General features: G+C 37.9%; 1 protein-coding gene and 1 pseudogene across 1 annotated transcript in view; one reads left to right on the top strand and one right to left on the bottom strand.

Moving 5' to 3' along the window:
• Themis (thymocyte selection associated) overlaps window positions 1–25,010 on the top strand; it is a 187,381-nt gene that overhangs the window by 123,473 nt on the left and 38,898 nt on the right. The window lies entirely within an intron of this gene.
• On the bottom strand, window positions 7,754–22,622 carry LOC142837774 (aminoacyl tRNA synthase complex-interacting multifunctional protein 1-like; annotated as a pseudogene).

Below are 25,010 nucleotides of genomic sequence, written 5' to 3'. Positions count from 1 at the left end.
TAAAGACCCGTGAGTAGTGAAAGTAATTTTATAAAAGGAAGCAATACATAGAGTAAATAATATTTTCAATAAAGGTACAGTAATCCAAACCGTGTGGCACTGGCAAGAGAAGAAAGTAATGCAGAAGACAGAAACAAGCCCATTCACAAATGCCAACATGTTTTCAGCAAAAACATCCATGGGATTCAACAGGCAAATACATTCTTTTTAAGACGGTTGCTTGGAGCTATGAAGACAGTTTAGGATGCTTGCTGACCTTAGGGGGCGCCCAACGTTATTTCCCAGCAGCTGTACTAGGCAACTCATGACCTCATGCAACTTCATTTCCAGAGAATCAATGCCCTCTGTTGGTCTCCTAGCGGAGGAGATGTAGCACCCCCCCCCCACATCACACAACTAAATTGAAATAAAAGATAGTCATTTATTTCCAAATCAAATTCTATGGGAAACACTCATCTATTGTTTGAAAATGCAGTTTATTTTCATGGACTTTATTTACATGAAGAGATTCTGGACTCAAGGAATGATCTGGATGGAGACAGGGCTTTGGAGGTTTCAAGGGGTCTATAAGTATATCTTTAAAGTGGGAGGAACAGGAATCATCTTTGGCTAGAGGATAAAACTTGTGGTAGCTAGTCTCCAAAACTGAGCCCCAGGCCTGCCTGATCTAAAGCCCTTCTACTGTTTACCTCTGTAGTTCAGATGTAAAATGTCCCCTTTAGGCTCATATATTTCAACACTTGTTTCCCAGTTTCTCGTGCTGTTTGGTTTGCTTGTGGAGCCTCGGTTGAGAAAGAGAGTTTACAAGGGAGGGCTTTGAGGTGTTGTAACTTGGTACCACTTCCCACTGCTCACTCTTGGCTTTCTAACTCTGCATATGTAACCAGTCAGTCTCCTGCTACTGCCAGGATGCTTTCTCTAAGATGATGGAATTTATCACATTGAAATGTAAACTAGAATATACCGCACCTTCCTTAGACTGATTCTTGTCATTTTGTTAAACAATGAGAAAAGTAACTAATACAGCTCTCTGTCGGGTTCGTGCTTTCCCTGGTATTGCTTCAGTAATCAACAGAACTGTGGTGACAGCATCGTTGGTCCAGTTCTCTTGCTGAGCCACACAAGGTTGGGGAGTTTCTCCTTTGTTCTTTAAGGACACCCCAATCTGTCAAGAAAAAGAGTTGGCTGTGTGATTGGAGAGATGATTGGGATACTCAATTGTCAGAGCATCCTAGCAGAGCCTATTTTTCTTAACCACATCGTCAGGCAGAGAATGAGACATCATGGGTGAAGTGACCCACGTGATATCATCAGGCGCTGGACGTGGTTGCTTCATAGTAGTGCAAATAACAAAACAACTTTGTGTAAAGTGCCTGGATCTTGGGTGGTTTATTACCTGGAGACACTTAAATGAGCTATTTAGTCACTGGCTGTATAAGAACACAGAATGATACAAATTGAGAATGAATAAATGTGGTAATTGGGGGTGTCTTACTCTAAACTTTAGTTCACCTTAAATATTTTCTGTAGCGTATAGTGATGTGGTTGCTGGCATTAGAGCCACGCAGAGTCATCGCTCGATTAATTATGCTTTAGTTTTTCTGGCTTCTTTAATAAGGTGGCTTTTAACAGAGTGATACTTTAAGCCATTTATAGATCCTGGCAGGCAGAAAAGATAGCAGATGTCACGCCTGTGATGAAAATACCCGTAATCTGCCTGTTGTCATGAAAGGGTATTCAAAACTCTCAAAACGGAAGTTTAGAATTGTAGAAATTTATCAGCCATAGAAAGATAGACGATTCTTCAATAACTATTTTTAAGATCTCTGAATATTTTTACAGTGTTCCAATTTTAATGACAGAAATGAGATAAAGAGGTTCAACACACTCTAAAAATGTAAATCCTTCTTTGGGAAGAGTCAAGTGTTAGACCTTGGCAGCTAGTGGTATGTCAGGGATGTGTCTGATGATCAGAAACCTAAAACACTCCTCCAAAAGCTTGCCAGCAGGTCTTGATACCTTTGCATCGGCTTCCTTGTGTGGAACTATTATAAAAACCTACATTCTTTGTCTTATTCCCCAAGGAAGTATATTCCATGCCGAAGATTTTATTTTTTTTTTACTGTGAAATCTTGAAATCATCCTCAGCTTCTTAATTTTATTTTAACAGTGCAAGTCATGCAAAAAGTTACTTATGAGCTCCAAATACTTACTTGGAATTGGTATATCTTTACATACAAATCGACATTGAATTCTGGAACTTACCTAGTGCTATCACATCAATTTAACTTAACTTTATTTTTTTTTCTAAATATATCTTGGTGGATGAAGCCGGGAGGGGGCTAACCAACTTCGACTCCCTGAAGAGTAAGAATCCCTTCTCCATGGAGCTGAGTTTCCCCTGCTTTTAGTGAGCCAGATAATTGGAGGGATCAGATCTCTGCCATTCAGAACATCTTACAGGTTTAGACTTCTCTGAGAGTGTGAACATTCTAATGATCTGGACTTGAGAAACAGAATAGCTATTTTCGAGGAAGAGCAGTGTGAATTAAGAATCTGTTGGCAAGCATGCTGGTTATAGGAAAAGAAGTTTCAGAATGACGTTACGAGAACACAGTTGAGTGTTCTGGCTATATACAAACCAAACGCTACAGCCACAGTATTCCAAAGGCTGGCCTCAAGAACTTGATCATTAAGCAGAAAAACAAGCAGGAAGATGCAGGTGTCCTGAAGGAGTCTCAGTCAGCAAATGAAGGCTATTTTTGCAAAATGGGCCCGTGAGCCTATTTCCCCCTTGTACATTGTGAAGGAAATCACAAGCGATGGGAAACTTGCCGAAGTGTGAATAATCAATAGCTGTGGGAAATAATGCTAATCTCATGGAAAATCAAGCATATGTAATTGTTAAAATGAGAAATTTGAATTCACTCAGGACAAAATGAAGGAAAGGCTAAATCTCCAGAGGGTGAGAACGCAGATTCTTGAATGCCCTACATGTGTGCTTTTGGGCCTGGCAGTCCCATTGAACAGTTATTTGTGTTAGAGAAACCATCAATTACACATTCAAAAGAAAAATCACTTTTGGGTTGCTTTAAATATTGAACATATTCAAGTAATCCAGGTGTCTATTGATGGAAGAAAGATTAGGTAAGCCAGAAAAGGCTACACTGGGAAGCATTCAAATGCTAAGGCAAATGTCGGTAGGTTTTAAAACAGCGCTCAAGACAATTTATTAAGTGAAAATAGCAAGTTGTGAATCAAGGTTTACATTGCTCTTCCTTTTATTAAAAATCCCAGACAAAAATTGCACGGTTTGATATGAGCATATACATCTCTATAGGACATGATGCGCGCGCGCGCACACACACACACACACACACACACACACACACAGAGTTATTTGCAGTTGCCCTGGGGAAGGAGGTAAGAGAATAGTGAGTTAAGGGCTATGAATATATGAATTTTATGATTGTGAAAGAGAAAAATTATGGAAAAATTCGTAATGTAACTTAAAAGAAGTCCATTATTGTTTTTACTGATGCTTAAGTAAATTGTAAATAAAAATATTTTCATAGTTTCAACATCCAATGTGAGGTTAGTGACAGCTGTGGAATTTAAAGGTAATTGCTAAGAGTCTTTAATAAAGCAGAGACAATCCTTAAGTCTGTGCAATAAACATGACAGGCAGTCGAGGGTGATGCCTGAGTAGGTGAACGAGGGCTGTTGAGCATGTGGGATCACCTCCGCAATCTTTTCTCTATGTGTGAAACTAGATACTTTCTGTCTAGCAAGTTTGTAGGGGAATGCAAGCAGGTAATTATAGGACAGCATTTCAGACACAGCCAAGCAAATGACAGGCCCCCATTCTGTCAGTTTTCACTTATTCATTTCACACAACCTCAACAGTTTAAAACATTTTTCTCAGTTCAATGTAAAGAGAGCCAAGGATCACAAACTCAAAGCATTTGACCCATTCTGTGAGATTCTTAAACATTACATGCTTTTTACCCCATAGTCGTGCATAAAGTGCTTTAATCCCAGCACTCAGAAAGCGGAAACAAACAGATCTCTGTAAGTTTGAGGTCAACCTGCTATACAGAGAGAGTTCCAGGACAGCCAGGGTTGTCCACAGAGGAAACCCTGTTTCAAAAAACAAAAACAAAATGAAACAAAGCAAAATTAAAAAAAAAAAAAAACAAGAAAGAAAAAGCCAAACAAGAAAAACAAAAAATAACCAAACCAAACCAAAATAAAACAAAAATGTTTTATCCATAAACCTTTTATATAGTTTGTTGCTTATTAAAATCTTCATTTGATATATCACTTAAGAAATAAATCACCTAAAGTATGATTATAGTTCTCATTTTCCTGTTGTGGTGGAAGTCAGCTAGAATTTCGAAAGCAACCTGGCCACAGACAATTGCAGAGTGAGTTGGAATCCATGCTATTTTCTGATGGTGTGTCAGAAGCCTTGAGCATTTCCATTTCAAGCAGAGCACAGCCTTATTCTACTTCTCATCAAAAGACTACTCAGAACTGACCACCTGTTAAGCAAGGAGGTCTGCCAGTGTGCTAGGAGCTAAACCTCAGGCTGCCAAAAGGGTAGAACTTTCTAGAAGAAAGGGAAGCATAGGAATAAAACTTTAGCCTCCATCATCAGATAACTGCAAACACTGTGAGTAACTCGGGAACTTCTGTTTGAAAACAGTCTAATATTTTTAGGCTTATTAGATTTCTGATCTGAATAATCATACAAATATATAAGATTCAGGTAACTGTCATTTTTAATCAACTTGAATTTCAAAATAAAATTAATACTCTTTGAAGGAATCATTCCCCGTCTGCCTTTATTCTTTCATAAAAGAAATTACCCTAGTCTTTTTAAAAGGAAAATTCATAATATAAAAGGAAGCTTTGATTAGCGTCTCTATTCTGTTGTTTTCTTAGCAAAATATGGCTTCTTTACAGGTAAGCCAAACCACCCTTTAGATTACCAAACCAATGATGAAGCAAAAATATTTACACTTTGAAGTCAGAGGGAACAGCTTGCTGGGTTGACAGTGTCAAGAGGGAGAAAAATATGCCTGGAGTCGCTAATGAATCAGGAAACACACCATGGCATTTAAATAAGTTAGAAGAGATGGGAGATGAAACCCTGGAATATAAAAAAAAAAGTGTTAGTTACTATTTGTTTCACAATGAAAATGCACTTCTTTCATCAAATGAGAACAGTATAATATCTGTGGATGGAAGCATAATCTCCGATCTACGCTGAGGAGCAGAGTAGCATGTGCGTTTGTGTGTCTCTAAGTGCTGCTTTCCAGGCAAAAGTTTTAAAAAGAATGGAAAATATATTTATAAAATTTGGGGAAACTTCCGCTTAAACTATCTTAGTTACTTTTCTATTGCAGTGACAAAGCACCACGTCCAAGACAACTTATAAAAGAAAGCATTTGTTTGGGTTGATGGCTTCAGAGGGTTAGAATCCAAGATGGAGAAATGAAGGAATGATGGGAGGAACAGCTAAGATCTCACATCTTGATTGTCAAGCAGCCGGCAGAAAGAGACACACTAGGAATGTCAGGTTTCTTTTGAAACTAAAAAGGTCACGGGCAGTGACACAGCTCCTTCACAAAAAGGCACACCTTCTAATCATTCCCAAACAGTTCTAATTGGAAGCCAAATACATTGATGGGTGAGCCTATAGGAGCCATTCTCATTCAACCCACCACATAAACCATTAGCAAGTTCCGGTTATTTTATTGGTCCTGTTGAACATATTTATACATTTAACTACCTGAAGAGTGGAAATAACTTCCTTAATATTTGAGATAAAGTAGAAAAGATGTTGAATGGAGCAGAGAAAAACCTTAGGTCCATGTATGGGCAGTAGAAGGCAATGCTATTTTTAACCCATTATTATGAAAATGAATGTTTTAAAACAAAGATTTATGAATGTTACTTAATAACTCATCATCCATTTTATATTTGTGAAACACTGATAGTTACTATATGAAACAAGTAGAAAGATACATGAAGTATGTAAAATTCCCCTGGAAATTTCTTGTGGATATCATAAACATATAAGTGGTTATTAGAAGAATTAAGGATGAAATATAATTGAGCCTATAGAAAGACAGCTGAAAATTCATTAGAGTTCTCATATCAAGATGTCATAGAAAAAGAATTTTAAGCTGATTTTGAATATGTTTCATAGATTCAAAGTCATCAGGCTTGACGATCTACCTTTCGGAGGCTAAATTTAATCTCTGTGGTTCTAGGCTACTTTTAATCACTTGATAAAGCTTAGTCCTGAATTCGGTAGCAATGAGAATTTATTTAAGAATATTTGTAGGTTTCATTGCAAATGGGTTTGTATTGTTAACCCTGCATTCAAGCATACATGGTAATTTTCTATTCCCTCTACAAAACTTGAGAAGTCATTCCTTTTATCTGGAATTACAAAATCCTCTTCATTGTTCAGAAATATCTTCAAGTTCAATAGCATGCCATCACTTGCCACCCTTGTAGTCAAATCTCTTGAGTCTCAAAATTTGTCAGTAAGGTCAGCATTTACATCCATTTTCATATTAGAATTCACTGCATTGTGAACCTTTATTATTAATCTTGTTTTCTTTTTCTAAAGTTTATAGCATGATGAAACTGTGTTACTTTGTGAAATACTTCCTAGAAAAAAGTTAACAGATTAAAGACATTGAGCACTAATGAGATACTAAAAAGTTGTAATTTTTACCTCTAAAAGAATTTTCCTTGTGAATTTAGTCTTGAAGTTACAAAATGCTGGGAGCCTGAAGAGACGACTTACATTTATTCATTTGCCTTACTGAAGTTTTGAGGAAGACAGTATAAGTTTTAACTGTATTCTTGACTTGGAGAGTTCTTTTTTTTTGTTTGTTTGTTTTTTGAGACAGGGTTTCTCTGTGGTTAGTTCTTAATATCTTCTCCAAGTGTCCCATTGGCATACCAGAGCACCCTGTAACTGTATTAGATTTTAGGGTTCTTGGAGCTGACATGAAACTTTATAAGTCACAGTTTAAGAAGTTTCTTTCAAATTTTCTTTACAAATAAAGACATCAGAACAAAATGAAATATACGGTTCTGCTGTAGTTGGAGGTGGCTCCAATTTTCATAAAAGTGACTCCACAAAAAAATTCTAAAAACCTTAAATATGCAAGAAAATAATGTACTTAAAAACTAATGGCAGATTAAGACATTGTGAGGCACACCCATTTCCAACAAGTGTTGTTGTCTCAGGTGAGGCCAGCATTCAGTCCTTTTCTGTAGGGACTGCCAGTATGAATGGTATTGCCAAGGGTGTGCTTTAGGGAGCATTTGAAACAGATATGCAGTGGGTGGGGCAAGTCTGCGGATGTGTAACCCACTCATGCTATCTTTGAAGTGACGACGATAACTAGAAAGGCAGTAAAGAAGTGTGCCTTGGCCGTCTAACCACCTTCATCAGGAGGCTCTTCTCAAAGCATCCCTTCAAATCACTCCCTTTCAAAGGCTCTTGCCCCAAGTTAAAGGGAAGTTAGGAAGTTCCAGTGAAATGAAACGGAAAGACAAACATTGGCAAGTGTCAAATGCTGGCAAGTGGGCGTGGGAACATATACAGGAAATGGGTTTGGTCTTATGTTTGGTTTTATGTTTAAGTCACAAATATTGTTACCAAGGTATTTTTCCCCATGTCTTTCAGTAACAGAGGATGCTATCTTATCTAATTCTGTTGCCATTACTTGAGCCTTGCACATCCCTTTCTCTTCACATTTAAGGGACCCCCTCTGTATGTGGCCACATTCTCATCATCATCAAATGCACTGCACTGGATCTGCTCCCACATCTTCTTCCCAGGATTCAGCTCCTTGTCAGGCTCCAGTGAAAGCACTGGAGATAATTCCTCTCCAGAGTGGATCCATTAGAAGCAGCCCAATTTCCCCCTCTCTATGGCAAACTCACATACCATTCTTCATTTGACATAGTAGTACTCCATCCTTGTGGCAGGCTCCAAATTGAAACCACCTTCCTCTTCTTTGGATGTTCTAGAGGAACATGACTCACCATTCCATTGACAACCATTCTTGAGGATGTCTATTTCCTCAACATACTAAGATCCCCGCATCAGGTTATTCTCTGATAGTAATGGCACAACCAATTTGAAGATCCAGAGGAGAAATATCTATTGACTTAGTTAAGTCAGTACTTCCCACAAATGACTACTGAATTTTTTCTTTCTTTTACCCCTTTTCATATGTATATATATATGTGTGTGTATACATATATGTATATATCCTTATGTACATGAATTTTTTTTCTGCCTGTATGTATATGCACCACATGTGTGACTGAGAGGTGAAAAGAACGCAACAGAATCCCTGGAATGGGAATTACAGATGGTTTTGAGCTGCCAGCACCTTCTCTTTTCTATTTTCTCTCCTGCCTTCTTTCTTTCTCCTCCTCCTCCTTTAATTTTCTCTTCTGGACCAGTCGCTTCAGTGGGTTGTGCTGTATTTGCAGGAGCTTCAAAGTTAGCTTGCCGAGGAGTACCAGATGGAAATGGGATTTGTTTCCCTCCATTTTGACTTTCTGCCTGGATTAGCTCCTGTTTTAGGCCTTCAGTTTCTTTCCCCAGCTTAGCATTTTCACTTTGAAACTTCTCTGTCCCTCAAAGTTACCTGCGTAATTGCTTTCTCCATCAGAAGAGTGACTTGCTGCTGAAGATGTTTGACACTTTAGTCGGCTTCTGCACTGCATTATTGGCTATTCAGAAAAAGAAATCACAAAAACACAAAGCAGTGAAGACAGTTAGAGCAGAACCACCCAGATTTAGGCAGAGACCTACCTCAAGAATTTTGTAATTATTAAATGAGATAGAGGGCATGCATTGTCAGGTACCCAGTGAATACTCAGTAAAAGTTACCAATGGTAAACGTTTTCAATTGTCAATCTTATCATAGGGATTATCCTGCCCACTTCCATGTTTTTCTAAACTAGTGAAGTCTTGCTTATTTTTATCTGCTCAAACTAGCTTCTTGTGGTGTTTAAGACTTGTGTAGTTGCATCTCTTCCCAGAACGTTATAGTAGTAGCATAGGACCTATGACTGATGATTTGTACTTTTTTTGAGTTTTAAAAGTTCTCAGCGTGTTATAAACACACGCATTTCTTAGTTTAGAATAGTCTCATGTCAAGCCTTAGGACCAGTAGTTCAGATCTGTGGGACGAGAGAATGAACTAAAGGTGAACGAGGAAAGTTTCTCTTTCAGGGACATATTTTCAAACATTTGCAAGTAGAGGTTTTTTGTTCTCCTTCATATGTCATACATGATAAAGGTGGCAACAAACCTAGGATAAATACTTGGTTTTGCTTTGAAATCAATTTTAGTGATAATTTAGTTTATTATGCTCGGGAGCACCTGTCTGGAGGACCCACCATTTCTTTGGGGGTGTTAAAAAGTAATTGCTTTTGTTTAGGACCATGTTCATAAGCTAATTCAGTTAAACACAGAAACAATAAAAAATCTTAAATTTTGATGGGTTAATCCTGGAGTTTACATGAAAGAATTCGGTGAGCTAGAAAGCACTATATAATTTATGTGACAGATCAGAAATAATTTAATCCCAAGGTTTTGTTGCATCACACAGATTCGAGGACTCACTTCGCTCAGTGCTCTTTAAATGACACCTCTCTGTTCTTTCCTTAACGTACTTTCCCTTAAAAAGAACAAAAATTCTTTTTTTCTCAAACCATTTTATAATCTATGCAAAAAAATAGATGCTTCTATTACAATATCACAGAAAGTTTTGCTGGGAAATTTTGTTATGGAATGAAAGCATGTTCTGCTGCCTTGAAGCACAGATATTTTTATTTCCCCACTTTTCTCTTTTAAAATAGGATGATTCTTTTTATGGTGGTGCCAGGTTTTCATTGCTTTTGCCACAGAACAATCACAAACTGACAGAAATGTTCTAATTGAAAAATGTCTGATTTGAAATGTTGTGACATATTATAGACTTACCCCTTCCCCCCAAATAATCCAAGATTAATTGTGATCGCCTTTTCTATTGGGATGGGAATAATTGGGTTGCAGAGCAATGCACTTCTGAGTTCAAGGTGATATTACCGTTTCCTTGTAAAAGCTCAGTACAGAGATGCTCTCATGTAATTCACCTCAGAAATGAATTTGACTAGCATATTAAAATGCTCTGCAGTATACTATCATTTTTGCTCCCCCCTTCCAGCTGAATAAAGCAACTGTCATTTTAGGAAATAACTAATTAACAAAAGGCACGAGACTATGTGGATGAGTGACAGAGGACTTGAAAGGAAAAAGTCACAACTTCCTCTAAAAGGGCTAGGAAATTTTTCTGAAATGTTTTGTATACTGATCACTCAGGGCTCTTCGTTTTTTATTATCGTCTTGTCAAATGTAGCCATTAGAGGATCCTGGCCGACAGCCATCTTGAATCGAGTGGAAGCTGGTCATGGAGCCATTGTGCTGGAGATGGTCACACAGTAGCTTCCATCTTTCATGCTGCTGCTGCAGAAGTAAAGTTGATGAGAAATAACCTTGTTGTGTAATTCAGAGCTATCGTGGAGTTTGTCAACCATTTCAGGGTTATGTTTCTGGCATTGATCTTTGAGTTAATGAACTGTTTCTGTGCTACCGTTTTTAACTGACAGCAACTTTGTTCATTTGTACTGTGTAATCATACAAATGAGTACTTGCTGGCATGTTGATACTTTCCTGTGCAGACTTTCAGAAAGCTAATGTATTGGAATGAAATATGGAAACTTTGGATACTAGTTTTCTTGATGTTTTAGGTGAGATTGTGACTAGGACAGACAGGCTACTTTTACTGTCAACCCGACACAATTTAGGATCTCCCAGAAGAGCCTCTTACTGAAGTATTATACAGATCAGGATGGCCGGTGGATACATCTGAGCACGGGGTGTTTGGTTATTAACTAATTCAGGCCATTGCCAGCAGCAGGACCCCCTAGGCAGGGTGTCTTGGAGAGCATAAGAGAGAAGGCTGAAAGCATGCAAGCAAGCAAGAAGCCATTTGCCATTTCTTCTCAGTCCTTGTCTTCCTACAGTAATAGTTTGTAACCTGAAACTGTGAGGCAAGTGAGCCCTTTCTCCCTTTAGGTGTGTTTTCTTATTTTCTCCCAACAACAGAAATGGAACTGAGAGGCCACTGACTCTTTTCATTCCCTTTCCTTCCTTTACTTTTCCTAGGGGATGATTTGGTAACTTAGTTACATGCTGTGAATCCTTTCTTGCACTTAGATTACTGTTAGCCATCTATTAGTCGATTATAATGTACAGAATGAGGGTATTGTTTTTTTCCCAATATTATCTTGTAGGACACATTTCTGTAGCACACACACACACACACAAAACAATAGTTAGGTTGACACCAAGATTTAAAGAATACCATACCGTTCAGAAGATGGTATCCTGCTAGGATGGTATCCTGCTATACCAGATGTTTTCCTCCAACAACCTATGGAACTTCAGAAAACACTGTGGATAAAACTGAGGAATGGTGCCGGGCGATGGTGGCGCACGCTTTTAATCCCAGTACTCGGGAGGCAGAGGCAGGCAGATCTCTGTGAGTTCGAGACCAGCCTGGTCTACAGAGCTAGTTCCAGGACAGGCTTCAAAGCCACAGCGAAACCCTGTCTCAAAAACAAACAAACAAAAAAAACCAAAACAAAACAAAACAAAAAAAACAACAAAAAAACCTGAGGAATGGTAAATACTATATTGGAAACATCACAGTTCTTGTTCTATGATTTGTTTTGTCTCAGTAGCAACCCAAGGAGTGCTTAAACCCAAAATAAAACTAACCAGTCTGTTATCATCATTTTGTATGTGTTAGGGTACACAGTTGTGACGCAGTGTGTGTTTGGAGAGAGAATAACTTTCAGGAGTTGGGTCTCTCCTTCCACTGTGGGTTTCAGGAAGAGAACTCAGGTCATCAAGCTTACACAACTGTTTTTACCCATTGAACCACCTCATTGACTTAATAAAAATCTTTAGTTTGAAAGGAATTGGAGAACTTTGTAGTTAGAAGCCCAATATCTATCATTATTACCTCTAGGTTTTTGCCTTCTAATAGATGGTACACTGTAAGTGCAGCTTGATCTTGGTTTGTGAGCTCTTTAACTTATGACTGCACACACTTTGCTAGTATTTTGTTGAGAACATCTTTGCTCTAGAAGATCCTTATTGGGCTTTGGTAGCAGATAATCCTGGCTTTGTAAAATAAGTTTATAACTATGCCTTTTTGTCTAATATTTTGGAAGAGTCTAAGAAAACTTCAGCATTATTCTTATTTAACACCGATGGCACTTACCAGAGAAAATCCTGGGTTTTTCCTTCAATAAAAAGTATTTAATTATTGATGAGGTTTAATCACTGAAGGTCAGTTCAGCCTTCCTGTTCTCTCGTGGTTCAGTCACTATGGGTTGAATGTGTCTAACACTGCACCAGCTCCTCTGGTTTGCCAGTTTCTGGTGAGTAATGTTCATGGTGTTTTGTCATCATGCTTTGCATTTCTATGTTATCCATTGTGATGTCCTCTTTCATTTATTATATGTATTTGTGTCTTCCTTTTTATTCTCTCATCTAGGTAAGGTAAAGTTCGTTATTTTTTTTTCCTTTGAAAAACAGCTTTAGGTTTAATTGACTTGTCCCTTTGCTTCTCTGTTGTTTCTATTCCGACATTGTTTTTCTTTGTTAACTTTGGGTTTTGTTAATCTCACTAGTTTCTTGAGATGCAAAGACTGTACACTTGACATCTCTCTATTCCTTTTTCTGTGTGTGTGTGTGTGTGTGTGTGTGTGTGTGTGTGTGTGTGTGTGACAGGCCATCCTATGCTGCTCAGACTATCCTAAGACTAGTTGTGTATATTCCTCCAGTCAGGGTCCTTCTGCCTGTGGCTTTTAAGAGCTGGACTAACAGGCATTGACTGCCACATCACCCATGTCATCTTTATTAATGCAGACATTTATAGCTATAAACTTTTACCTTAACATAAATTTTGCTTCAATCCATAAATTTTGATGTACTGCATTTTCATTTGGTGTCAAGATTGTGGTGATAGCCTTTTTATTTCATCTTTGGTCCATTGACTGTTTAAGAGTGTTAATTTTTCTTCCTGCTTCTAGTTTCATACTAGGAGCTTAGGAAACATTCTCAACATAGTTTTTATCTTCTTGGGAGATTTTTAAGTACCGGGAATTAAGCCCCAATCCTATACATTAGGCTGATACTGTAACCCTGAGATGCTTCTCTCACCTTCAAACTTCTCAAATGTTTTACAAATGGCTTGTGGCCTAATTGATCCACGTTGGAGAATGTTTGTTTGAGAAGATTATGTATCCTGATGCTTTGTGATATACTGTTGCATTCGTGGCTGGTAGGTCTACTTGGTTTCTATGATTGTTGAATTCACCATTTCCAATGTGATTCTATGAGGAGGTGAGAAAGAAACCCATGTTGGTAGCACAGTACTAAGTCTTCCTTCTGTTATTGACTGTTGTCTATCTATTAATTTCTCTTAATATTTGTTTTTTATATTTAAGACCTTCAGTGTGTATGTATATATGGATTATATACTATTATAATCATCTGATGAAGTCTGTAATACTCTTTTTTGTCTCCTGTGACAAATTTTAAATTTAAAGTTATTTTGTAAAGTATAAGCATCACCATCTCTGCTCTCATTTGGTTAGTCTGCACAGAATATTTTTTGTCATCTCTTAACATTCAGCCAGTATTTTTCTTTGCAATTTCAGTTAAATTTCTTTGTTCCCCGTTTTCTTTTGTGACTAGATAATTTTCATAGTGATATGCTGTGATTCTTTCCTCTGCCTAGTATAGGCATAAAATACATAAAATATTTCTTAATCATAGCAGAGTATTTAAAGCTGACAGCAAGTAACCTGAATCACATACAACAATCCTATACTGCTGTTTCTTCCCAGGAGCACATCTTGTTATTGATGTCGTTATTTACAATTTTTTATCGTGCCTATTAACAAATTATCATAGCTATGGTTATTTTAAAATTTGTCACTTAGCTTTCAGAACATAGTGAAAAGCAGTTGATTTGCCTTCTTGGTAGTCAGAGAGTATTCTGCACTTAAATGTTAGTGTCTTTAATTAGAATCTTTTTCATTTCTACTCTCATTTCTGTAAGGTGAATGTAGGGATGATTAGTTCTTTCAGCTTTTGGTTCCTTGGAAAAATTCTTTTTTTTCTCCCTGCATTTCTAAAGGCCAGCATTGACTGGGAAAATACTCTTAGTTGGCATTTTTTTTATCTTTTTGGTTTTGTTTGTTTATTTTCTATTTCAGCACTTCTAATATGCCATCCCACAGACTTCTGGTCTGCATAGCTTCTGCAGATACACACACTATTCAGATTTTAGGAGTCATTTCATGTTCTAACAAAACCTCCAAATCTATTTGTGTATTCTGTAATACTTGTTAGTGTGATTAAAGGTACTAGCAGCACTGCTCCTCATCTATGATATTTTAATTAACTTTCTATTCTGCAGGATGTCTGAGGGTAAGGCCTATTTTACAGTTTAAATTTTATCTCCAATCTTTAAGCTCATAGTCTAGTAATGCTTTGACGGGGTCTCATCCAATAAGGTGACTTAATTGGCATCTTAACCTTTTTTCACAAGTTTTCTGAGATTCCCCATCTGCTCATAGCATGTTTCTCATGTGCCTGTACGTCTACCTCCTTATCAGCATGCCATTTCCCATTAAGACATAGGACACACACAGCAACATTCCTATGGGGGACACTGAGAATGAGATGGACATTCTTTCTGAATGTCTTTGCTGTTGACGTCTCTCTTTCAAAAGACTCTGGTGCGGGCACATAGCTCCTCATAGCTGACTTCACGATGACTTTGCTTCTCTATCAGCTCTACACAATACACTTTCATCTTCTGTCTGGGTAAATACTGAGCACAGTTGCTTTGCTTGCAGTTGGGCTTAACCTCCATATGCCTTTTGGGTCTTGTCAGATCTGAACTACCGACACCGAGGAAGGTGCAGAGCCTGGACAATCCTATGTTTCTTCAGTTGAATGAAGCAGACATTCTCCCCATGGCAATCCCGAGATTTGGAGCTCATGGCAGCCTCAGGGCAGGATCAAGTATTACTAGGAGGAGATTTTTACTAAAGGGAATAATCTGGGATATGGATTTGCCACCAAAGTCAGATTCAAAGGATGCTAACTAATCTGGATGAAACAGAGCATTGGTCGTTTCAAACTTCTTTATTTGCAGACGGATGTTTAGTCCCCGAGACATAGCCTGGTAAGAGTAAAACATCTAAAGCGGAACTGAGCCTGGACACTGAAATCTGAGCTCATCCATATTTCAGTCTCACTTTCGAGTCAAATGTTCCAATATGAAAGAACTTGGTGTGTGAACTTTCTGAATATCAAGTTTTCACTCAATAAAGCATCAACACATTACATACTCATGTTATTAAAGGTTTACTTAGAAGTTCAGGCTCTGAGAAACTGCTTTCCTGTGAGTGCTGTCTTCATAATGTGGCCTTTTAAAGGTTCCTTTGGTTTATTCAATTGCTTTTGTTTGCCCTTGAAGTTCATTATTATTATTATTATTAATTTACCTTTCTTCATTTTAGCTACCTAGCACATGGCGTTCTTGTGGGGGTGTGGAATAGGCATGTCAGAAAAACAGAAAATCTAAGAGATACTGAGAGGAAAGTATAAAAATACATTCTATGGAAAATATAAATATGAAGATGAAAATCCCTGGAGTCCCTCTGGCTTCCTTTAGTCCACATGGAAGCAACATGCATTGCATTCAGTGTCGACTATGAGCATTAACCTCTTTTGGGGCTCATGTTACACAGTTCAGGGTAATTTATGTTTTTATATATTTAATTTTACAATGCTAGTGCTTGAACTCAGGACCTTGCATATGCTAAATAAGCATTTTACCTCTGAACCATACCCAAGCCCTTTCCATGTAACTTAAAAATGATTTTATTTATTCTTTGAGAACTTCTCATATGTACACAATATGTTTTGATAAAATCCACCCCTACTCTCTTCTCCAACTCATCTCATACTCCTCCCACTGAACTAATATAATTATAAAAATAGCTATCATCCTATGAGTAATTTATATACAGAAATGAATATTGTATAAAATATTTCTGAAGAGAAGCAGAACAATGTTAAATAAAAATTTGTATATAGTTCAAAGCATAGTTAATTTTGAGAAATCTCTATTTTATGTACCCTTGCTCAATTTGATTCATAACTAATTCTTTTAGGTTAATATCTTTTACAACTAACATTTTCTATGCATATTTTATGTCCTGGGTAGATAACAAATCTTCTATTATTTGCCATTTACTGCTAAATCTAGCACCATTTATCACTTATTGCTAATAATTTCTTATCATAAAGCTGTATTTATATGTAATATACTCTTGTTAGCTCTTTCAGCATATTTTGATAAATGAGTCGATAATGCTTAGTGAACATGACTAGAATTGCCATTTCTAGATTACATTCTAAATGTGTGAATGAATAATATTACTTCATCTGAGCCAAACTGTAAAGACAAAATTTCTCAAAACATTCTTTAAAAATTATTATTATTACTGCTGTGTGTATATGAAATGTGCACTGGTTCCATGCTGTGTATACGGATGTCAAAGAACAATTTTCAGCAGTCAGTTCTCTACTTCCAAGTCAGGTTCTGGAGATGGCACTTAGGTCATTAGGCTTGTTTACGCTTATACTCAAATCTCACATTTTTTGTTTGCTGTGTCATCTCGCTGGCTCTCACAGATTTTGCTCATCCCTGTGCTATATTAAACAGTGATGGTTGTGCTAGAATGTTAATTTACAGATATTCATTTTCTTTTTATTTCCTCCTTAATAAGATGGAATTCCTAATTTTTAAGGTGGCTTATATTATAGATATTATCTTTCCCAGTGTTTCTTACATGTATGTTAGTTAGAGGACAAAGTTGGAAACGCTGTATGCAGATTCCAAGATTTGTTTCTGAGGGAGGCTTGCGAGGAAAGCTAGTTACTGGAGTAAATAAAGTGGATGGAACTATAGAAGCCATCTGGACCAAAGGGGGAACCAGTATTCTGTGGAGGTTATGAACAGAAAAAGAAAGAGAGCTCTAGCTGTGTTGCTAAGATGATGTACTTCATGTCAATCCTGGGCAGCCTACCTATACATTATCATGGGCAAAAGAAAAATATCTCTTCATTGTACCACTAATACCTTGAGTTTTCTTTCACATGTCGAACAAACCCAATTTCATTTAATATTCATTGAAAGTAGAATAGTCAAGAAAAAAAGAAAAACAAAAAACCAGAAATGGATGTGAAACAAGTCATTTCAGTGTTGTTATTCATACTAAATTCAGGAAGATATGCTTCTAATATTTCATGTTAGCCATTTGGCAAATCTTTGAAAAATCTATCCATATTTATAGTTAGAGCAAGTGTAGGTCTAGGTAGTGTAGTATTTATTTAAATAAATGTGATTTGTTAAATTCTTTACTTCAAAGCAGAATTCAAATATAAAATTCTTATTTTAATGCTATTAACTGCATCACTGTAAATGCATGTGCCCTGTGTAAGAGCTATAATTTTGCATGCATGTGGCACACAATGATTATTATCTATTATCCACTAACTATAAATGAGAATTAGGAACAATAAATGACTCGATAAAATTAGACTGGTTATGCTTAAGCTTTTTTTTTTTAACAAAAAAAACAGCAAAAAATAAAAATAAAAACAACCTGTAGACAGAAGTTTCTGTCCCACCTGGTCCCACAGATGTTCAGTCCCAAATAAACACACAGAGACTTATATTAATTATAAACTTTTTGGCCAATTGCTCAGAATTTTTACTAACTAGCTCTCATAACTTAAATTAACTCATGTAGCTTGGTACCTTTTCAGTACAGCATTCTCATCTTGCTTCCTCTGCATCTGGCTGGCAGCTGTGACTCTGTCTTTCCTCTTTCCAGAATTCTCCTTGTTTGGTCACCCACCTACACTTCCTGCCTGGCTACTGGCACTTGATTAAACCAAGACAATAACAAAGTTTTACAGCGTGCAAAAAAACCATTAAATTGTCTATAATCTGTCATTCATGTTTTAAATAAACACTGATTTGTCAGCCAGGATGTATAGGCAGGAAAACCAGACAGGAAGTAGAAATGATGCAATGAGAACAGGAGAATTCTGGGAAGGAGGAAGCTGATTCCTCCCACTCCTGCCCAGACCACTGAAGAAACAGCATGTAATCTACCCAGCTGAAAAAGGTACTGAGCCACATGGCTAGCATAGATAAGAACAATGGGTTAATATAAGCTACAAGAGCTAATATGTAAACTGAGCTAATGGGCCAATCAGCTTTATAACTTATAGAGATCTCTGTGTGTGATTTTCTTTGGGGCTTGTCAGCTGTGGGGTACCAGAAGGGACAGAAACCCCAACAAGCAGGCCCTGTCCATGTTACAATGACCCATAGTTTTACCCCTCTCCCTGCTCCCCACATGTTGAACTAGACAGTGTGGAGTTGAATATGTAAAATTAGAATTTAAAAATAGAATCCATCTTAAGGATGCAATGCTAATATACTATACTAATACTGCATACCAGCCCTTGAAGCTAGTCAGAAGAGAATGGATTCTATTACCATACAAACATTGCCTTTGGCTTCATTTGTATAAAAAATGTAGCATCCAAATTCCTATAAACATTAAAGACTATCTTTTTAAGTTGTTTCAGAACTACTCCATATAGCCTAGTATGTTAGTATACTCTTGTGGTTCCAACTACTTAATAGACCTAGACAGCTGAAACATTTGAGTCAACTAGTTTAGACTAATCTGGGCAACATGGGGAGACCATGTTTCAAAGGAAACAAACAGAGGCAAGCAATACACTAGGTGGATTCACTATCATTCCCTATAAATTATTTCATACTTAAGATTTGTTTCTTAAGTGCACTTTTTATACAGAGAATTATCAACCAAGGTTATAGTCACAATAAAGACTTGGATGCATTTTAACAAAATGTTGTCTTCAGGTGAGGAAAAGATTGTCTGGAGTTATATGTTTTTGAGTAGTTTTTGGATGAGTTTTGCTTTTTCTGTGTGTGTGGCTAAGCAGAAGACTCAATTTAAATAACTCTAAACTCAAAAGTACTTTTGACATGAGTTCTACTAATCATACTATTATTATAGTATAATTTCCTTCTTTTTTGCATTCTTGAAACCAGAACATATAAAAGCAAAAGGCCAGTAAAAATTTTTTACTTATTTATTAAAGATTTCTGTCTCTTCCCTGCCACCGCCTCCCATTTCCCTCCCCTTCCCCCAATCAAGTCCCCCTCCCTCGTCAGCCCAAAGAGCAATCAGGGTTCCCTGACCTGTGGGAAGTCCAAGGACCACCCACCTCCATCCAGGTCTAGTAAGGTGAGCATCCAAACTGCCTAGGCTCCCACAAAGCCAGTACATGCAGTAGGATCAAAAACCCATTGCCATTGTTCTTGAGTTCTCAGTAGTCCTCATTGTCCACTATGTTCAGCGAGTCCAGTTTTATCCCAGGCTTTTTTAGACCCAGGCCAGCTAGACTTGGTGAGTTCCCAATAGAACATCCCCATTGTCTCAGTGTATGGGTGCACCCCTCGTGGTCCTAAGTTCCTTGCTCGTGCTCTCCTTCTGCTCCTGATTTGGACCTTGAGATTTCTGTCCGGTGCTCCAATGTGGGTCTCTGTCTCCTTTCATTGCCTGATGAAGGTTTATATTTAGGAGGATGCCTATATGTTTTTCTTTGGATTCTCCTTCTTATTTAGCTTCTCTAGGATCACTAATTATAGGCTCAATGTCCTTTATTTATGGCTAGAAACCAAATATGAGTGAGTACATCCCATGTTCCTCTTTTTGGGTCTGGCTTATCTCACTCAGGATAGTGTTTTCTATTTCCATCCATTTGCATGCAAAATTCAAGAAGTCCTTGTTTTTTACTGCTGAGTAGTACTCTAATATGTATATATTCCACACTTTCTTCATCCATTCTTCCATTGAAGGGCATCTAGGTTGTTTCCAGGTTCTGGCTATTACAAACAATGCTGTTATGAACATAGTTGAGCATATATTTTGTTGTATGACAGGGCATCTCTTGGGTATATTCCCAAGAGTGGTATTGCTGGGTCCAGGGATAAGTTGTGTTGCGGGAGGTCCTCCCGCTCCTCCAACCTATAGCTGCTGAGATACCAGCCCATTGGGGCATGGTCTCTCTCCCTTTAAAAAAGCGGCCACTTCCCTCTTCTCTCTCTCTCTTCACTTCCTACTCCGCCGGCGACTAGACTCTTTTCCTGGTTGTGTAGAGGGCTGTTGCCTGGGACAATGATCTGTAAGTTTTTTCCCCTTTAAGTAAATACCACCCTATTAATCATAATCCCAAATTGGCATTGTTTGTGACTTACGCCTTCATTTTGGCGCCCAACGTGGGGCTCGAATCCACGACCCTGAGGTGTGACTTATATACCCAGTTGACACTCCATCACAATATAATTTCTATGTAATAAAACTACATGTATTTAATATACACAGTTTGATAATTTTGGACACATGCAAATCATACAAATTACTACAGTCAAGACAATTGGCATACCTAGAGCTATCAACATTTTCTTATATCTTCTTGCAATTAATTTTTCTCCTCATCCTAATTTTTATTTTTTTTTGTGTTTATGAATGTTTCGCCTGCATATGTTTCTATGCACTACATGTGTATCTGGTGGCTATGGAGGTCAGAAAACTGTTTGGATCTTCTGGAACTGAAATGTCAGACAGTTGTGAGCTGCTTGTAGTTGCTTGGAATTAAATCTGGTTCCTCTGCAAGAACAGCAAATACTCTTAACTGCAGAGCCATCACTCCAACCCCAAATTTACCTGTTGTTGATGTCTAACATGAGTAGAATCATGCAGTAATCTTTTCTCATTTACTCACGACAGACATTAAATTTATCATAGTACATTATAGATTCCTCATTTATGCCATAAATGGTAAGATAACTTTTTTTAGAGGCTGAAGACTGAATAATATTTCTGTGTGTGTGTGTGTGTGTGTGTGTGTGTGTGTGTGTGTGTGCGTGTGTGTGTGTGCGTGTGCACGCGCGCGGGGGAGTGAATGTGTGTATTTTGCTGTTTTCTTTATTTGTCTGTGGATGGACATTTGGGTTGTTCTACATCTGGTTAGTGTAGCTAATACTGCAATGGAGATGTGATTGCCGATATCACCGTGCCCAACTGTCCTCCTCATACATTGGATTAAACACAGTTTGAAGTGTCCAAGATAATTGGATATCAGAGGACATTGGAAAATCAATAGAATCAGAAGAGACAATAAAAAAAAATTTTGTTTCCTCCAAAAAATTTCAAAGGATCAACCCTGCTGAACTTTCTGAGTAAACGACCAGATGACTCTCACAACCGAAGAAAACACACGGGCTTCTGTGGTTTTCCGGGAGGCAATTTCCCAGGCAATCAATATATAGTGTGTTTTGTGGGCAACCCTGGGCTTTTCACCTGATATCTTATATTGCAATGTTGATTAAGCTCAAGGATTTAATAAAAGTTCTATTTCTAGATCTCAATTATTTCTCTTTACTATTTATTTTGTTCTGGACCCAAATAAAATTTCAAGGGATGGCATACTATATTGTTGTAAGCAAAACCTAGTAAATTGTTTCTTTACCCGAGAAAACACCTCCAGGTAACGTTCAGAAATGACTCGAATAATACTGAAAGCCATAGGCTTCTTAGCTACAACTTATACGTTGTTCACAACAGAACTGATGCTAGGTAAAAGATTTGCTTTTTTGATGCTTTGTGCATCTGAGAAATTTAGGCTAGGAATTATGAAAGGCATTGATTTAATCATCAAGTTTTTCGTCCTTGCACGTATGTCAGGCAGCCTGGGGCACAAAAAGATGTCTATAGTTTTATTTGAATTCAGCATCTGTGCACAGAACAGCCAAGCAACACTTGTACATTTTCCTTTAGAGAGCCTACCTAAGGAACCTTTTATTCTGTCCTTTCTCTTGAAAGAATGAATAGGACGTCTCCGAACACTCATTTCACTCCAACCCCTTCTCCTGAAATCTCATTCTTTTGCTCCTCATAAACACCGAGAATATTTCTAACATGAGCATCTTCTTTTCACTCACATCCATTCGTTTCTAAATGTCAAGCAGACTTTTTCATTTAGATTGGCTTTGAGTGGGAGAAACATCGAGAGGACCGGCATTTCCCCAGGCTCAGACTTTATCTCTGTGGTGTTTGATGCCCACACGATTAGCAGACAACTGGGAAACTCAGAATTAAAGGACTCCCACGCAAAACCTTCACTGGAGCTAAGGTATCACCATTTACTTCTGTGGATGGCGGCTGCCTGATGGCACATCTTACCTTTTAATACTTGTCACTGGGCCCTTATTAGCATGGTGACTTTCACCGGGAGAGCAGCTCGATTTCCACCAGGCAACCATCTTCCTCAGGCTCGGCAGTCTTAGTAAAAGTAATATGTTCCTTTAAACATTTGCCTTTTTCTTAACATATTCCATAAGTTTTGAAAACATATTTGCATGTTTTAGTTAATTCATATATGGTGGCTTCACACATTCATGGATTATGGTGGCGATGTCAGCGTAAGGACACGGTGTGTTATTAAATCAGGGTCATTGGCATACCCAGCTCCTCAGCAGGTACCTTTTTTGTTGTTTTCACACAGCAATTTTGAAATAATATAAAGTAAATTCTAACTGCAGGGACCCACTGTGGAAAATAACCCTAGGACTTCATCCCTTTGTGTCACTCTAGTACATTCCGAGTAATTAACCTGCCCAACCCCTTCCTGGTTACCTTTCCCATCATCCGGTAACTGCTGTTCTGCCTCTGTATCATTATTTCACTAGACATCATTCCTTTAAGGTTATCTGTGCTGCAGCATGCATCAGGATGTCCTCTGGTTTAATGTTGGACATTATTTCACCACATAAGATAACATAATGTGTTTACTCATTCATCCACCAGTGCACACTTGGATCAATTTTATAACTTGGCTACTATGAGTAAGGAGAAACCTATGAAAACAGATCTTCAAGTGTCTATTCTAATATCTGCTTTCATTTCTTTGTGTGTGTGTGTGTGTGTGTGTGTGTGTGTGTGTGTGTGTGTGTGCATACATGCTTGCAAGCTTGCTTGCTTGCTCATGGGTGATTGTGGGTCCATGTGTTCCATTGTGCATATGTTGATATCAGAAACCAATCTTCCAGTATTATTCACCTTTTTGCCCTTTTTGGGACAGGGTGACCTGCTGCTGCAGAAGTCAGGCTAGCTGGCCTCTGGGATTGTGGAACCTTTCTCCCTTGCTCACCGCCCTGTAGGAATAAACTAGGACTGTGGACACCTGTACTCCTGTGTCTAGCTTTCCATGTGTGTTCCAGGGATCTGGATTTTTGTTGTCAGACATGTACAGCAAGTAATTTTACCAACAAAGCCAGTCCCCTACTATATTTTGAAAAAGATACTATCAGTTACACATCAGATTTGGTTGGCTGATACTTTATTATTTATGTATTTAGATCCATGAGGAATTTAGTTTTCCTTTCCTAGAATATTCTTGCCAGATTTTTAAATTGAATATAATTTCATTTTTTGAGACACATCATACAATATGGCCGAGGATGAGCCAGAATTTACAGTCTTTCTGCTTCAGCTTCCTGTGTTGTGATTTTGGATATGCAGCATAAACTACCTAAATTGTCCATGCTACATAACTAAAATTGGACTTCTCAGATAAAATAATAACTTCCTGAGAAATTTTCTAGCGCTTTCATGGTGGTTCACATCTTTTTTGTCCATTTTCCATTTTTCCCAGTACTTGACATGATTGATTATACCACTGAATAAACTTCATTTATTTGTTCTGTCCCAATTATTGTCTTTGTCATTGTTCAGAAATACCAGTTTGTTAATTGCTTGTGAGCAACTGATGCTGATGAATTTCAATGATTTCTCTGTCTTCCTTCTGGCCTGAGCACTTCCCGTAACCGTGCCCTGTTGTCGTAGCTGCTCAGGACTACTATTCCCATTTAGCATCTCAAGAAATTGTTTCTTTGATCAAATTTGTTAGAATAATGAGTTCATGTAGAAAAGGATTAACTGAGAGGCAAGGTGACCATGATGACATCATGGATTGCTTCAGTAACTACAACAGTGGCTATATAATCCAGGCTACTAACTTCCTACTTGAATACTTTTTATTGTGCTTTTCATATGCTTCAAGCTTAATAATTAATTCACTGCAGAGCTGTTGTTTTTCATTAGTTTTCTCTTTTCTTGTTTCATCCCATAGTGTGTGTGTGTGTGTGTGTGTGTGTGAGAGAGAGAGAGAGAGAGAGAGAGAGAGAGAGAGAGAGAGAGAGAGAGAGAGAGAGTGGGCGCATGTGGGATGGCTCTATGTGTTCCTGTGTGCATGCATACTCAAGTAGGCTTACATATGTATGAGCACAGTGTGCTTGTGGAGGTCAGAGGTCAATTTCCATCTCTCCCTCAGTTGCTTTCTATATTGTTTTTCCAAAGAGCCTGTCTCACTGAATGTGGAGCTCATTAATTCGGCTAGGCTGTCTGGCCAATGAGCGTCAGGAATCCACCTGCCTTTGCCTCCCTATCACCAGGATAACATATACATTATGCCTGACTTCAATGAATGCGTTGTGTGTCTGAGCTCAGGTTCTCATGCTTGTCCAGCAAGTACATTATCAAACTCAACCATTTTCCGAGGTCTTTCACCCAACTTGTGCATCTTTCTCTTGTTATGCAGTCCGGTGCATCCTCCGTCTTGGCAGGCTCTTCCTTTCACTTTGATTCTAGTT

This window comes from Microtus pennsylvanicus, chromosome 1, assembly GCF_037038515.1.
Source record: "Microtus pennsylvanicus isolate mMicPen1 chromosome 1, mMicPen1.hap1, whole genome shotgun sequence".
In the NCBI taxonomy this organism is placed as follows: Eukaryota; Metazoa; Chordata; class Mammalia; order Rodentia; family Cricetidae; genus Microtus; species Microtus pennsylvanicus.
This window is presented reverse-complemented; position numbering and strand designations above follow the sequence as displayed.